Source organism: Strigops habroptila, chromosome 8, assembly GCF_004027225.2.
Source record: "Strigops habroptila isolate Jane chromosome 8, bStrHab1.2.pri, whole genome shotgun sequence".
Lineage (NCBI taxonomy): Eukaryota > Metazoa > Chordata > Aves > Psittaciformes > Psittacidae > Strigops > Strigops habroptila.
Window position 1 is genome coordinate 32538263 of NC_044284.2, and position 15562 is coordinate 32553824.

At 41.6% G+C, this 15562-nt stretch overlaps 1 long non-coding RNA gene across 1 annotated transcript in view; it reads right to left on the bottom strand.

The window, feature by feature from the left end:
• LOC115612051 overlaps window positions 1-15011 on the bottom strand; it is a 32529-nt gene extending 17518 nt beyond the window's left edge. Inside the window, exon 1 of the long non-coding RNA XR_003992860.1 lies at window positions 14929-15011. This is a non-coding gene — a long non-coding RNA (uncharacterized LOC115612051). The remainder of the gene's footprint in view (window positions 1-14928) is intronic.
• Between the last annotated feature and the right edge of the window lie 551 nt (window positions 15012-15562).

Consider the following 15562-nt stretch of genomic DNA (forward strand, 5'->3'; position numbering starts at 1 on the left):
TAACCAGAATTAAAGCACTAATCTGGACACATGCATGGAGTTATGAGCTACGGTTTGACCCTCCACATATGTTCTCTTCAAAGACAGTGAGATGACCCATCTGATCCTGGCTCATAGCATTGACCTGCAGAGTGGGACCTTGGTGCAGGTTAAAGGAAAGTTTTAATTGGCATTACACCTTTTCAGGCTTTATCGGTCAGCTTTGAAGCCTAACCAGCTCCCTTCTGAGGAATTCAAATTTGGCATGATTGCATGAGACATAATGCGGTAACAGAGGTAGCTCTATATGTATGGTAATTTTTAGAGTTGAGTGACATTTCTCAAATGGATAAGTTCACTGAAAAATGCAGAAACCAATGGTATTTGTGAAAAAAATTAGAAAGTGTACAAATGTTTCCTTTTGACATGTCAAAAGAAATGATTTGGAGATACAGAGACATTTTGTTTCAACATCATCAAAACAAAATATTTTGACTTTTTGTTTTGAAACAAGCTTTGTTGTTTAAAAACTGACCTAAATTTTAGGGAAGGATTTTTTTTAAACTATCATTATATAGTTTAAAAAAAAAAAAAAAAAGGCATTTCTTTTCCTGCTGAGGAAAATGCTAGAGTTTACTCATTTTTCCCCTGGTTTTGGATTTGACAACCAAACTGACAAATCCATATTCATCTATTTTCTCACTGTTAACACTCATGTCACATCCCCAGCTGTTAAAAGAAAGCAATGCTTCCATCCAGCAACGCATCACTGCTGTTACTCAACATCCCTGCTTTCACTGTGCAAAAAAGGGACTGCTAAAATGGAGTAGTGTCCACTCCATATGGAGTATGTCCACAAAAAGCATGGTAGCATCCCGGGTACCTGCAGCCATGGGTGACTCGGTGGCCCTGGCACAGGACCAGGACGTGGACGTGCCTGACTGCCCCATGGCCATCACTGCCTTCGGGCCCCACTGCACCTGGGCTGGCCTCTGCCAGGAGCTCTGTCCTTATCAGGGCTTTATTTAGCCAAGTGGGTTAATGAATCACTTTGTACTTTGGCAGTGAAACCAACCCTTGCTAGCATCTTATCTCCTGATCATGCACAGCAAGAGAGCAGAAGAACAAAGATGGGTTTATTGTGTCCTCTGTTACTCACCACCTGAAATGGCTGATAGGGCTCAGCAATGTGGCCACGCTGCTTTTTAATGGCTAATTTATCTGCTTTCTGCTTCCCTTCCCACCCACGAGTTTCGATTCCAAAAATAACTTTAATCAAACAGTTGCTGTGGAGCTGGCTTTGTTTATGGGTAGCTTAGTTCCTGCCCTGGCTCTGGCACTCTCAGACAAGTGGTTTGCTGGTGTTTAAGTTCACTGTCCTCCCCAGCAACGCTCACGGCAGAGCTGGGACCCTCTGAAACCATCAGGCACATTCTTGTGTTCAGGATGCTGTGGACAGTGAGCCCCAGTGCCCTGCACTGCAGAGCCAAAGGTCCATGAGGACATCTCGTGCTCTTCAGACGCTGCAACTCCCTATGATGTTTGAAGCCACCCAAGCCCTTTGGGTATCCTTAAGCACGGGAAAAGTCTGTTTATTAACAACAGGCGAGTTTAGGGGTTTAGTATGCCCACAGACAGGATAGTTCACCTGTGTGTGAGAAAGGGCCATAAGCTGCCTGCAATACTCACACATCTCTGCCATGGCAGTCTGAGCATCAATGGAAACATCTCCTGCTGAATGCAGCGGAGGCAGGATTTCAGCCCATACTTCATCAACAGCTATTGACATATCTAGTCTTCAATCTCACTGCTTTCTGGGCCTTGGCTTCCTCATCTAATTTGATTAAAAGCTCTTCTGCCCAGGCTCTGTCTGGACACTAGCTATTATAACATTTTCATGATGGGGTAGCTGGACTCTGCTGCCACAGAAGCACATCCAATATTTTTCCATTCTTCCCTGCATCCCTTTGGGAGTTTGTGCCAAGATTCAGGATTGTGAGGAATTCCTAATAAGCAGCAATTTCCTATATGTTGTTCTTATGCCCTTTGTGACACGAGAGCCTTCAGCTGTCTCTTTCTAGATTTTGCAGGAGTAAAGCTATGCTTTAGTTACACTGGTGAGCAGGAAATTGAAATGCATTTTAGTGCTCTGCCCAGGACTGTGGCTACCAACTACTGATTCATTCACAGTGCATTGCTAGTGCCATTTGCTTCTATTTTAGTTTATTCCCTTTTCCTCCTACCCCTCTCTGTTTCCTATAGCAACCCCAGGCACAGATTGACGCTTGGTGGCTGAGACGGAGCAGTGACATCTCTGCCGTGCAGGGCTCAGTGGCTAGCTGCAGTGACTCAGAGGACACACAGCTGCTTTAAAAAAACCCCTATCTCCAGGACATCGCAACTCAAAAACAATTTCCAGTTCTATTATTATTCTCAACCCAGGGCAATTGTACTGTGGTCTCAGTACAGCCAGCTCTGCCAGTCACTCCTGTTAAATATACTGAGTTTTCCTTCCAGTTTAAGGTTAACGAAAATTAAATTTATGTGGCCAAATATAGGCAGAGATTTCATTCCTGTGAGGCCATGTCTGCATTATTGAATCTCAGTCTTTTTAATGTGAAACAAAAATATACCAGTCATAGTTTTTTATCAAATAATATCACACTAAATTATGTTTCAGGGAAAAAGGGTGAATTTGGACTTTCCCCTGTGATCATTGCATTGAGGAATGAGTTTTATCAAGGCTCCAGCAAGGGAAAGAGGATTAGATGCAGAAGATATGTACACAGCAGTGATGCCGCTGTTCTTAGCCAAGTCAGAATGGGTTTGGAGAATGTCATGAACTGGATAAATACCCTAAATTTCCAGAATTTCACAAAACATGTTGGAGTGACCCCTAAATGCTATATTTGTAAATATGTAGTAACAAATTCCTCCAAAGGTGTTCTCTGTCCTTGTTATTTGTTTTCCTTGAACACCTGCTCCTACACAGGCATGCTAATGAAGAACAGGAGATTTTTGATTTGATTTGTGGGATTTTTCACTTTCTTGTCCCACATCAGTCTCCACTTGTATATAAGCCATAGATTTAAAAAAGGAAGCAGAAAACTTGGAACAGGTTGTCCAGGGAAGTTGTAAGATACCCCATCCCTGCCAGTGTTCAAGGCCAGGTTGAAGAGGGCCTTAGGTGACATGGTCTAGGGGCAGGTGTCCCTGCCCATGGCAGGAGGGTTGGAATGAGATGATCTTTAAGCTCCCTTCCAACCAAACCATTCTATGATTCTATGATTAATAATTATGATCAATAATAATAAAAAGCAATAAGAATTGATAACACAATCATCTTGATGTTAGGAGTTATAATTATTATTTCTAAACTTTCTAGATTTATATCAAGAGTTTTAGCGCCAGGTCTCCTATTAGGCAAATCTGTTTTGACATTTGATGTTATAACAAGAAGTAGAAGTAAGGATTGCCAGTAACCTAGTTCTACATTATTTCCTTTAAATATGAAGCAGGTATCATTAAATATGGATCTATACGTATATAACCAATCATTTAAAATAACTTTCATGGCCTGCAGTGTCATTAATTAAGTAATAATTAAAACACACTTAAGTAAAAAATATTGTTGAATAATTTTAAATGTGACTCTTTTACTGGCTTTTTGTTAAGAAGAGAAAAAGCACATGAGGTTCCTAGGAGAGTTATGCCTATGGAGGGAGTGAGCTAGCTGAAATGCAAGTTTTATGCTTTATCAGACTTCTTTTAAGTGGCTTTTTTTTCAAAATTACACGGAGTTTTGGAATTTCCCCTACAAATTCTCTCTTTGCACTTTTGGCACTTGCTGTACCTAAGCAGTTTCATCCCAGAAGGGTGCTGCAGACAAGTGTTGAATCTGCACAAATGTTTCCAAATCAAAACAGTCAAAGTGCTACTCTATTTCCCTAGTTCTCTGATGTTTAGAAATAAACATTGGCAGAGCTTATTTAGGGCTTTTTGGAGCATTTCTAAGGATGTCAACGGCATACTCCCTCCCAAAGTGACAGAGTTTGCAATTTTGTTTGGTGGCTGAAAAGTGCAGGCTTGGAAGCATTATTTTAAAACAGAGAAGAAGAGAAAACTGAAGTCCTGCATGGAACACCTGCAGCAGCCAAATATTTAAGCCATGGCACTCCAACAGTCCCTGGGGACAGCCAGGAGAAGAGCCTGGTACCAGCCCCCACTGGCACTGGATATGGCACAACTTCGCTCGGATGTTGGCCAGCAGACAAGTACTGCTTCACACATGCCCTCAGCTCTCTCCCCGTTTATTTTCCCAGTTTTCCCAAATTGCTAGTCCCTTCCTCACACATCTTATTATCTACTACTTCCCTCACTGAAACATACTTCTTTCACACCCCATCTAATCCTGTGTGTAAAAACTCCTAACATTCTTGCTCTTTGATGGCATGTTTTGCTCTCATCCAAAGAACAAATTATCTAAATTTCAAAATTATTTTCTTCAATATTTCTCTGCTTATTTTGCATGTCTTAACGCCTTTCTTATAAGTCTTGATTTGCTACTTTTAAGATTTACTGTGACATAGAAATTGTATTTGTACCTGCATGTGAAGTCAGTTGTGATGTATCTTGGGGAAATTTACTTTAAAAGCATAATATGAAAATGAATAACATTAGGGAAAGCTAAGCTGGCTTATTGTCAATACATTTTCCACCTTAAGAGGTTTTCCTTTTTTTACATCATTTACATTATTGCCTTATTTACATTATTGCCTTTTTCTGGGAATTACTCCAATGGTAGGACTAAAGGGTCACAATTTGATGGAATACAGTGACGGTGATGCCAGATAAAATGTGCACATACTGTTCCTTTCAGTTAATGTTACTGAGATAGCAGGATGTTGGAGAAAATGGATGACCTACTTTTATCCTCTGCATTAGAATTATGTTTTATAAGGTGGTAAGACTGTTTTGGAAATATATGCAAAATCCAAAAGGGATTATACCAGTATCAACTGTGTGATTTCTATTTATACTGGTGTAAGTAAAATCAGAATTACAGAGTAAAGATAAGTGAAAAGTACAAATATTTTTGTATTTGCAGCATAGCTCCACCCTGCTATTCTTGGGAAACTTCATGTCCGACTCTGTTATGAAATGGCATTCAATCATCTTCAACTGCTTTTAATTATATTAGCTGTGCTATTGTAGCTGTTATCATCTAAGGATACGACCGAAGCAGTATTTATACAGAAAAGTAACATCATTTGTTGGACCAGCTGATACACTGACAAGCTTTTTGGCATACAAGCCTGATAAAGGGTTTGTGTGCCTGAAAACATCTCTGCTTTTTTTTTTCCTAAACTATCAGTTTGTTCTAATAAAAGACATTACGTCTCCCTGTAGACTTTGTCTCATTTAATTATACGAGCATTGAAAAGAGGTGAACCAAATTGCATAAGATCATTCGTTTTGTCCCCAAACTATGCTAGTAGCTCCATCTGGGGCCCTCTTTTCCAAACTGCTTGACAAGAGCTAGAACATCAGGTTGCAATTATTACCATAGATGTATTAACTCATTTTAATGAAAAATATCAGAAGAGTATAAACCATCAGACTTTGGGCTTTGAAACAATCTTTGTCTTTGGGAGAGAGGGCTGTGGCTCACAAGGGTTGTGTCTACATGTACCTGTGCAGGGGCTGCCCTTGCTTGAGGCGTGTGAAGTGACTGCTGTTTGTACTAGTATTGGGTCTGAATGGGTCTCAGGGCTGATCCAATGCAGCAGCTTCTTTACCTCCACCTTGCTATGTAACTATTTTCATACTAACCCATTTTTCTATCTGGAAGTAACCCAAAGCAGAAGCCCCAAAACACTTGAACTCATTGTATTTCAACTCAACACACGTGAGAATCATCCAAGATCTTCAGCCAAAATAATTTCTTACGAAGTTTCCAGCCAAATTTGCAGGCGCAAGAGAGTCCATGAATCATAGAGAAGCAGCCAGTCATTTGCTGCGTAACTTTGCTTCTAATTACAAATGGACGAACATAATCTTTGGAGTCATTAATTGGTCAAAAATGGCACTGGGAATTTGATGTAATGAGATTAATGCTTAGGTATGATGATGAGAAATGAAAGTATTTAGTGCATGGGCAAAATGTAAGCTGCTTGGCTAGCAAAATGGAAACAATTTTTAAAGCTTCCTTGTACCTTGGCTACACAACATTTAACTTCATGTTTGACTTTAAACATTATAGAAGGGCTTTGTTTTGGTCACGTGTACAGTGGATTCCTCTTAACATTTATTCCTCAAGAGTAAGGATTTTATTTAATGCAGAATTTGCAGACTGAAAGGATTAATCTTTTGTATGCCTTCTTCCTTGGAGAGTTTTTTTAGCAGGAATATATTTGTTTCATAGTTTTCTGACTGTGCCTTTTGATATAACTGCTTGCTCCCTGCTTCCCCGTTCTCCCCAGCTTGTTTACACAGGGAATAAAAACCTGACCTTGACTTTAAGGTCTTTAGTGTTTCAGACTGTATAGTCAGCAGAGAGTAAGGGGAAAAATCGATGTGAACTGTATTAGACAAGTAGAAGAGTAATGCAAAAGTGCTGGGAAATCATCCTGGAAATGAAAACGACTGAGGTAATTGTTAAGAGAGCACATCCCACTGATTCATCTCTTATGCTTAAAACCCCCATCCCACCTTCTCCTTTCTGCACCCTTTTTCTCCCCAGCTGTTTAACACATCCTTGGGGCTGTAAGAATATGGGGACACACCAGACCCCTCCCAGGGTACCCACCTCAGCTGGGTGGGAGTTGGAGTGAGGGGATAAAGCAGTGGCCCATATCTTCACCTCCCACAAGCTCTGCCTCTGCATCTGTGACTCTGATATTACAGGGGTCCTGTTAGCATCTCCAACACAAAAAATATGTTAAATAAATCTATAAGACAGGTGAGAAAGGACAGCTCAGCAGATAAGAAATGTGATGTTGTTAATGAGGATGTCAGCAATTGTTTGTATTTGTCACCAGTAGACTCACAAAGCATCCTGTCTGTACTGTGTTTTGGGAGAAATTGCTGTTTCCTTACCATTTCTCAATTTATGGAGTGAAATCCTAGTGGAGCTGCCTTGGCATACTGTCAGTACATCGAGGTCAGGGAGGCAAAGTCAGACTTCATCTACCAGACGTGTCTTTCCATGAAGACGTACAGATCGTTGCCATTTAAATGCAAATCATGTTTGGTTCAGTATATTTAAATACCAGTGAAATGTCCTCAGCAATAATAGCAGACTGTTAATACATATGAGTACGAGATTCTTAATTAATTAGACGACATTAGAGTACCAGTTGTGTTCTCAAAACAGCTCAAAAGCAGTCTTTTAAAGGGAATTAATATTTAATAGGAAAAAATGCAACAGCTTCCTGAAGTCTAAATTCAATGCATGTACCTTTATGGCTTTTAGAAGTGTTTTACTCATAATTTAGTCTGCCAGGGAATTGCATCATAGGTGTTTTCTGCAACAGTGGGGCATACCCTGGCAAGTGTACCATCCATCAACTTTTTCTTTAGAGCCTGATTCCCCTTCTTAAACAAGGAATTGCTGGAAGACTTCAGAAAAAATGTATTTTCCTTGAAAACAAGCTGGAGGAAGGAGGAGGGAGATGGAGGAGGTGCAGCACTAGGCAAGGAGCAGAGACACCCTCTGGCATCTGGGTATCTCTTTCTAGGCAGGGGGGCCCTTTCAGGCCCCTACCCCACCACAGGCAGAGGCCTCATGCGAGCTGCAGGCAGCGTTGGGAGCCAGCAGCACACAAGCATATGAGCTTTGTGCCCCCCAGCAGGCACCAAACACCACATTTACCCATTTCACAGGATTATCAAGTTAGCATTCCCACAGCTAGAACATCTGGGGTTGCCTCCCAGATATTGCAAATGATGGTCCTGACCAGGGAATGGCCCCATGCAGAGAACCTGTGAGGTTAATGTCCTGCGTGTGAAAACAGCTGACTTATTACAGCAGTAATGGCCATTTCTCAAATAAATTAGACTCACATATGTAGATCCTTATTTGCAAATAACCCATAGGTGTCATCAAATAATTTCCATTTTCCTCCTTATGCAACAGAAAATTAAACAGAAGACAGCTGAAGTGAATTTCAAGCTGCAGATCTATAAAAAACATGCTGTTGAGAAAAACATTGTTTAAAGTAATTTGAGAAGCTGGCTGGTAAAATTCAGTTACTTTTTCCAAGGCAGAAGAATATATAGACCCTATCTTCAACACCAGTAATCTCTGTTAGATTCCCCTGCTTTTAAAATTGGGTTCCACTAACCTTTATTTATCATGTTTTCTCAGGACCACACAAATCAGACAAAAATTGCGTGGTAGTCTCCTTTCTGTTTAGGCACATAAAGCAAGTATGTACAACATCTAGCATTAAGAGTTTCAGACATGGTTTTGTATCCATAACTGTTTCGGCATCCCCAGATGTTACTGCTTAAAGTCACCCTCTATACCAGCAGGGCTTCTTCAGGACTATTGTGTTATAAATAGCACTAATAGTAGTAATAATAGTGAGTAGCTCTTAAGTTATCTCATACCTTTTTTCAATTTTGCTCTTGCAACACCATGTCAGGACATTTTGTCTGAGCTAATGGGAAGAAGGGGTATTGATTTTCTCAAGATTGCTACCTTTTTCTCATCCTCTTTAGTGCCAAGGGCTGGTATAAATTGTGCCAGGAGCACAACATACCATGCACTGGCACAACCAGGCAGCACCGCGCCAGGGTAGAGGCTGAAGCAATGTCTGTTTGCTCAAGACAGTTCACAGCAGGGACCGTGCTTGAAATCTTGATGTATTTTTAGTTGAGTTATGTGAGGAATAAAAGTAGGGCATCAGTGCTCAGCAGAACTGTACAGACTGGTTTTGCATACAGAGCAAAATTGGTGAATGGGGTGAGGGTTGGGCTTTTTCATCTTTTTCTTTCATTCTGCTGACTTTGTGCAAAAGTTAAACATCAGGTTTTACCCAGTGAACTTACATGAGTTTGTACAATAGATGTGCGAGAGAAAAGCAGTCTGCTCAGAGCCAGAGAGAAGCAAACAGTCCTGCACTGGCCAGGTCTGCATCACCACCAGTGTTGACAGGACCAATGGCCCCATCATGGAAGAAGAGAGCGGAGATGGGAAGAGGTTCTGGCAGCTTTCTTGAGACATCCTCTTAGCATTCATAGCTGGGAAACCAATCAGGGAAATCGCCATTACTCGAGGCACTCCTCTCTAGCCTTATTCTGTGGTTTGGAGAGCAATTTGAATGGAAAATGAAGAGTTTGAGTACAAATCAGAGAAGAAAAATGGGACCCATACAAGAGGAGAAGAAATTAAAGAAGTGGAGTCTAGGCTTGAAAAACTCTTCAATATCAGCATTTCTCCCCACCAAAAGGAAACATTTTATTTTCCCTGAAAGCAGATGAAATGAACAGCAGGGGTTATTGTTGTGGCAAGAACACCTGGAGATGTGCTAGCTGCAGCGAGAGCTCACTGGCAGGGATAGCAATGGTATAATTTGCAGCAACATCTGCAGTTGGCCCAGCAACCATCTCTCTTTACTTAGCAGAAGCCGTAGGTTTGCCAGACAGTCCCATTGGCTTTTGTATTATTACTGTACCCCTATTATTACTGTACCCCCTAGCTAATAAGCCATCCTCTTCCCTTCCTGCTGAGACAGGTATATCTGCAGAATGGGTGCAGAAATCCTGTGTGTACGAAAGGGGGTGACAATGGGCTTACCACCATTTCATGTGGGTCATATTTACTACAACCATGTGATTCAACAGCAGTGGTCTGTAGGCCTTTGGAGGTAATAGCAGAGGTATAACTCCCTTGACTCTCCCTGTGCCTCTAATTTTATCCTGCAAGGCATGCAACCTGCAACAATGTATGTATGATTCTGGCTGTTACCCTCTGAAATTATTTTGGATTAGTTGTAGTTTATTTACAATTCTGCCTTGGTCCTCCAAGCTGACAAACACGTCTTTTCACCTTGCCTCATTTTCTCTGCCTGAAAATAAGAACCATGATACTGTCCTTCAGGAGTGATTTGTTTCAGCCAGCGAGACAATATCATAACCCAACTCTACTTAATCCCCATTGCCGCAGTATTGCCCAGCTATGCAAGAAAGCAACATCTTGATCAACAGGGACTCCTGGGCACCTTTGCCTCGCCATTACAGGCCTTCTCCATTCAGCACCATCCTGGAGGTGAATTACAGCAGCAGTGGAGAAATTAACACAAGGTGGAGGGAGGTGTCAACTTTTAGCAAGTCTCTAGCAAGCTCGACTTTCTTTTCCAGGGTTGCACTTATGATCAAATGTCAACTCCTGGTCATGGATAAGAGTTACGTGGGGAGCCCCAGATCTTTGACGAGAGAGCTTCTATCAAATTGTGGCTGCCTAGCCCTGTCGGTCATGCAAACAGGATCCCATTTACTTGCACACAGTGCAGAGCCTCACGCAGTCTTTTCATGACTCAAGTCACTTCATGCACAGTTTAATTCTTTCCATAGTGGGGAGGGTTTCTTATTCCAAGAAAACCCGATCCAAAATGATCAAGGTAGCTTAATAACACAAGGCAAATGGTAGTGCTATGGCCCTGCTAGACAATAGCAAAACACATTCGGATACGCAGCTCAGACCTTGCTGCATTACACATGTAATTAGGTTGTTTCCATGGTAATGATCTAATTATGGTCTTCTTGGCTTTGTGTAATCACATTTGCTGCATTTTGGCAGAGCTGTTTTCCTTATTTTTGAACTGCAACACTTGGCAAGATGTTCTTTCTAAAGCCGAATAATAATTTTGCCTGATGGAAACCGACAAGTCTGTGAGTTTTTATTTAAAGCAGGGTTGAAGACACAAGGCAAAACTATATATATATAGCACATATATAATATATATGTGTCTATAAAGAAGGATTTTTATCCCTGTAATTTCTGTTCCTCCTTCCTACCTTTTTTTAGCAAGTGCTTAAAATAATGAATTATAGCAGTGGCTCCCACATGGGAGGGGATACTCCAGAGGTCTCTCTTCTGTTCCTGGTACTAGCTATGGCCTGACCTAGGGGCATGAGATTTCACCTCTCCCTGCCTTACTTTCCTTGTCTGGGAATAATGATACCAGCTTCAGAGGAGATGTATATGCAAAATGTATATTATTTCTACTAAGCTATTCTAGCTCCTGGTAAACATGATACGTTAGAGACAGCTGGTGAAATCCTGGCTCTGTAGAAGGCCAAGGGCAAAGTTCTTATTGATTTCCCTAGTGCTGCAATTTCCCATGCGGCTGTTCAAACACCTTAGAAAAAATTAGATACAAAAAGCCAAATCTAGCAGTCTTGACCAATATGGATCCTCCACCCTGCTGCCCCACAGCTAAGCAAGCAAGTGGGCATTAGATTTTGGTGACATGTGCAGTATGTCTCTTAGCTGTCATGGCACTGTGGGGGAATCTGACTGTGGGATCTGTTGTTCACAAGTGGGATCCCCTTCACAAAGCCCACCCCTCCTACAACTCAGCTTCTTCCTTTGTGTTGCAGGTTTTAGGGAGATGCAGAGTTCAAGGATCTGCTAGAGCAAATGCTTATAGGGATTTATCGTGGTCTGTGTCTGTTGTGCAAGAGAGGTGCTTCTAATACTCTATAATCTCTCCTATGGCAACTCTCTCCTTGAAGTCAGCTGCAAGATCTGTCTGTTAGTTATCACTTAGAAAGATTTTTAAAGCTTTCTTGCAAAACAAGAAATATATTTCTAGCTTGAGCAATAAGGGATCTGGGGAAAGACAGGAGATGAAAGGTCAAACAAGAGGAGCTTATGAAATCACACTGGAGCAGAACTGCAGGCTGTAGTCAGCCAGGAGCTTGTATTGCAATTGACAAGGCTATTCACAGAAAGGTTTTTGATTAGAGTTGCCATGACAATAGAAAACACCTAAAAAAGATCTATGAAATGTTACATCAGCATCAAGCCAAGAAGTTAAGCCAAGTCTACACTCTGGTTATTCTTGTGAATCAGTAACTTTCATTTTTTTTACTGCTGAAGGAAGGATGTGGTCCTCTGACTTCGAGGATTTGAGAAAACAGGTATGAAATGTAAATTATGACAGAAAAGATTTGCGCCATAAAGAATTTGCTGTGGAAGGATGTTGGAAATCTTGAAAATACTGTTTACAGCTCTTGCTTATTGTACTGAATATACACACAAGACAACGGAGTCCTCTGATTTTGACAGGTGGGTATGGCTGCTTTCTGAATGAATACAATATAACGCCCACTCTGCACATCCTCTAGGGATTGAAATTTCCATCTCTAAATCATTACAGAGAAATTTCAAATCCAAAATAAGTGGCATTGAATTTCAAGGACCCAGCAAAAATTATTCACTTTTGAAAGCAGTGTTTTCTCAAGATATCAGAGGTGAGAAGAAAACCTCATGTTGCCATTTTTTTTAATGAATAATGGTGTGAGGGTGGGGTTTTTTTCTTCATTTGATGGTCCTCTGAGCATAGGATCCCCAGAGCTTAAAGCAAGGACCAGAGCTGTCCTCTGTTGTTGGACTTTTTTTTTTTTGCAGGGAGGTGGGTGGGTGCAGAACTGATCATGCCCAGAGAATGTAAGTTATGCTATTGCGCCATATGCTTTCATGATATGTTCAGCAGAAAATAAAACTAACTGTGATTAGCTATTGCCACTGAAGTTTTAGCAGATTGACACTTCTCAAATGCCAAGATATACCCAAATAAGCCCAAAAAAAATGCTTGTGAATGGACAGGCAACTGCACAGCAGTCCTAGTGAAAGTCAAATAACAGCAGTGAAGTGAGCTGGGATTTCAGGTCTGCTCTGTCACTGCTCCTAGTGAAGTGAATGCCTTTTCTGAGGACCTTTCAACAGGTCACAGCTAGTTGACTTCCACATCTTCCCTGCAGGCAAATACGAAACATGTACCCTTCTGGAACATCGTTCTCCATTGATATACAGCCACCTCCTGGATGGGATGATATAGCAGCTGGTAAAGAGGGCATAGTCTTAGTAAGACACTGTGTGCCTCAGGTACCCTTCCCCTTCCTCCTCCGCTGCTTTTCAGCCAGCCGGAGTGAGGAAGAGGAGGTTGGCAACCAGCTGGAGGTCAGTGGCCCCAAGGGTGAATGGAGAGCAAGCACTGGGGTTGGTAAGGACCAAGCTGCAGCAACCTTGCTTGCTCAGGGCTGAGGCTTCTCAGAAACATCACACCACAAGGCCCTCAGTGGAAACTCCACAGAAAAGCCTTCAGCAGCCCAGCTCAATCAGCAAGTGCCTGGGGGTGATGACAAACTGCCTGAAGGGGACAGGTTGGGTCCTCTGTATTTTGTCCGTGCAGTACAGCAGTGTACTATGCACACATAACAACACAACACATACATACACATATGCATACACAACATAACCATGAGAGGTATCATCTGTTTCTCCTCCTGTCTCTCCCTATCTAACAGCAGCAGAAGGGACATGCTTGTCTCCAGAGAGAATAATGGCGTGTTAATGAAGGACCTGTTCACTGAAACTGCTGGTTCTTGTACTTTGGCTTTGGTTGTGGTATTGGAGAACATGGAACTGCATGTTTTACTGTGCAGGCTGCAGAGACATCTCCACAGTGCAAAACATTAGGCACAAGCCGCAGTAATCACCGTCTCTTGCCTTCAAGGTATTGCAAACTTGTAGACTAAAATCAGAGCTGAGATGCCTGTCCTCCTTTCCATGAGTCTGCAGATTTCATTAATGCCGCCAAGGGTTTAATGTGTGCCTGCAGAAAAGACCAGACCCCCCAATTTATTCTGCCCATGTTTCCTTCTTTCGTAACCCAGATATTTGCTTAATACAGAGCAGCAATGCCAAGTGCTGGGTGCCTCTGTTCCCGCTGCACAGGCTCCATATGCTGCCTGTCTCTGTCAGTCCCAGGGAGCTCTGCAGTTGCAGGAGGACAATTTTCAAACAGTATGGGTATAAATTAGAGCTGACACTCTGCAGGTTTAATTCACGGACTGAACTTGATCCTTGGTCACACCCTACCTATCAGAACACCATGATCAATACAGCCAGATAATTACAATGAGTAGAAAAGCTAAGTGTATGTTTCCAGGTTTTTTCATCAAAACAAAGTCCTAGTGATATGTTCCTGCCAAGGCTTATACAATTCTCCTTCATTACACTGGGAGCTTACACATGCCTAATACCGTATAATACTTTTTACATGAATACTCTCAACCAGAAATTCCCTTTCATCTAAATCTAGCTCATCTATCTTGGTATGAATCTCTAATTCTGTATGTGTAGGGGGAAAACTGTCCCTCTGTTTCCCTGTTGATCTAGTGCCAAATCCACTAACATCAACAGCCAGAATGAGAATGACTGAGAAAAATGAAAACCTGGTCCATGAAATTTCAGAGGTTTTGCCTTTGGGTTTCACTGCTAAACCCGGTTGATACCATTTCCCATTGTCTCCTGGTCACTCCAGATCTTGTTTCTCAAACATATGTTGCCCTTTTGCTCTTTATATATTTGCTTTGCTAATGGTTGAGAGAAGCTTGTCCTGTGCAGACATTGCCTTAGGAAGAGATACTAGCAAGCAGAAAGCCATTTCACACTGCCCTGGGAAGCATGAATCAACTTAAGAGACATCCTGATTTTTTGTGTCAGATGGAGCACCAAGGACACTGTTTCTGACCACAAATACTGACTCCCATGCCAAAAGGATATGGGACCACCCAGTGCACTATGTCCAGTGAAGCATGAGCATTTTTCCCATTTTCACTTTAAATTATACGGAATCAACAGAGTCTACAAGGCATGCATCAGGGTACCTTGATCAGGACCTAAGCAACAGCTCAGTGTTAGATAATTCTCACCTCTGTGCACCAAAGCAGTGCAAGTAGGTGAATCCTCTTCCTTTGAAGTGCAATGTCCAACTCTGACTTCTAGGAGTTTGGAGTTAAACAGCAGTAGTAACCCTGCTGTGGAAGAAAGCAAAATGACTGCAGTCATTAATTGCACTGCCGTAAATTCTCTGCTATAAGAAACTTTCACCTGTGCACACAGTTATGAAGAAGCCATCATGAACATGGGCTCTAGCACACATACGCACACACACACAGAGCATATGTACACACAGAAAGATCAATAGATTGTATATGGTGCACGTGGCATAATACATGACTTTTCTTGAAGGCCGTCACAAATCTGAGATGTATTAGGTGAGAAGAGTACTGGAATAGTATTTTAATTAGTCCACAGCTCAGCTGCATTGTAAAATTTACTCTATGACATTACTTCCAAAATTTATAACCTCTTAAATCAAAGGAACATCTCAGACTCTTGAGTTTTTGCTAATAGAAAGTGTTAATGATAAAAGCACAAGCGTGAAAAAAGGACATGTTAGACAATTTTTCGCAATATTCAGAACTGTTTCTCAGCCAATGTGCTACCCTATAAAAGTTAATCTGGAAAATATATGGTGCTCCCAGCTGTCTCGCTCATATCCAT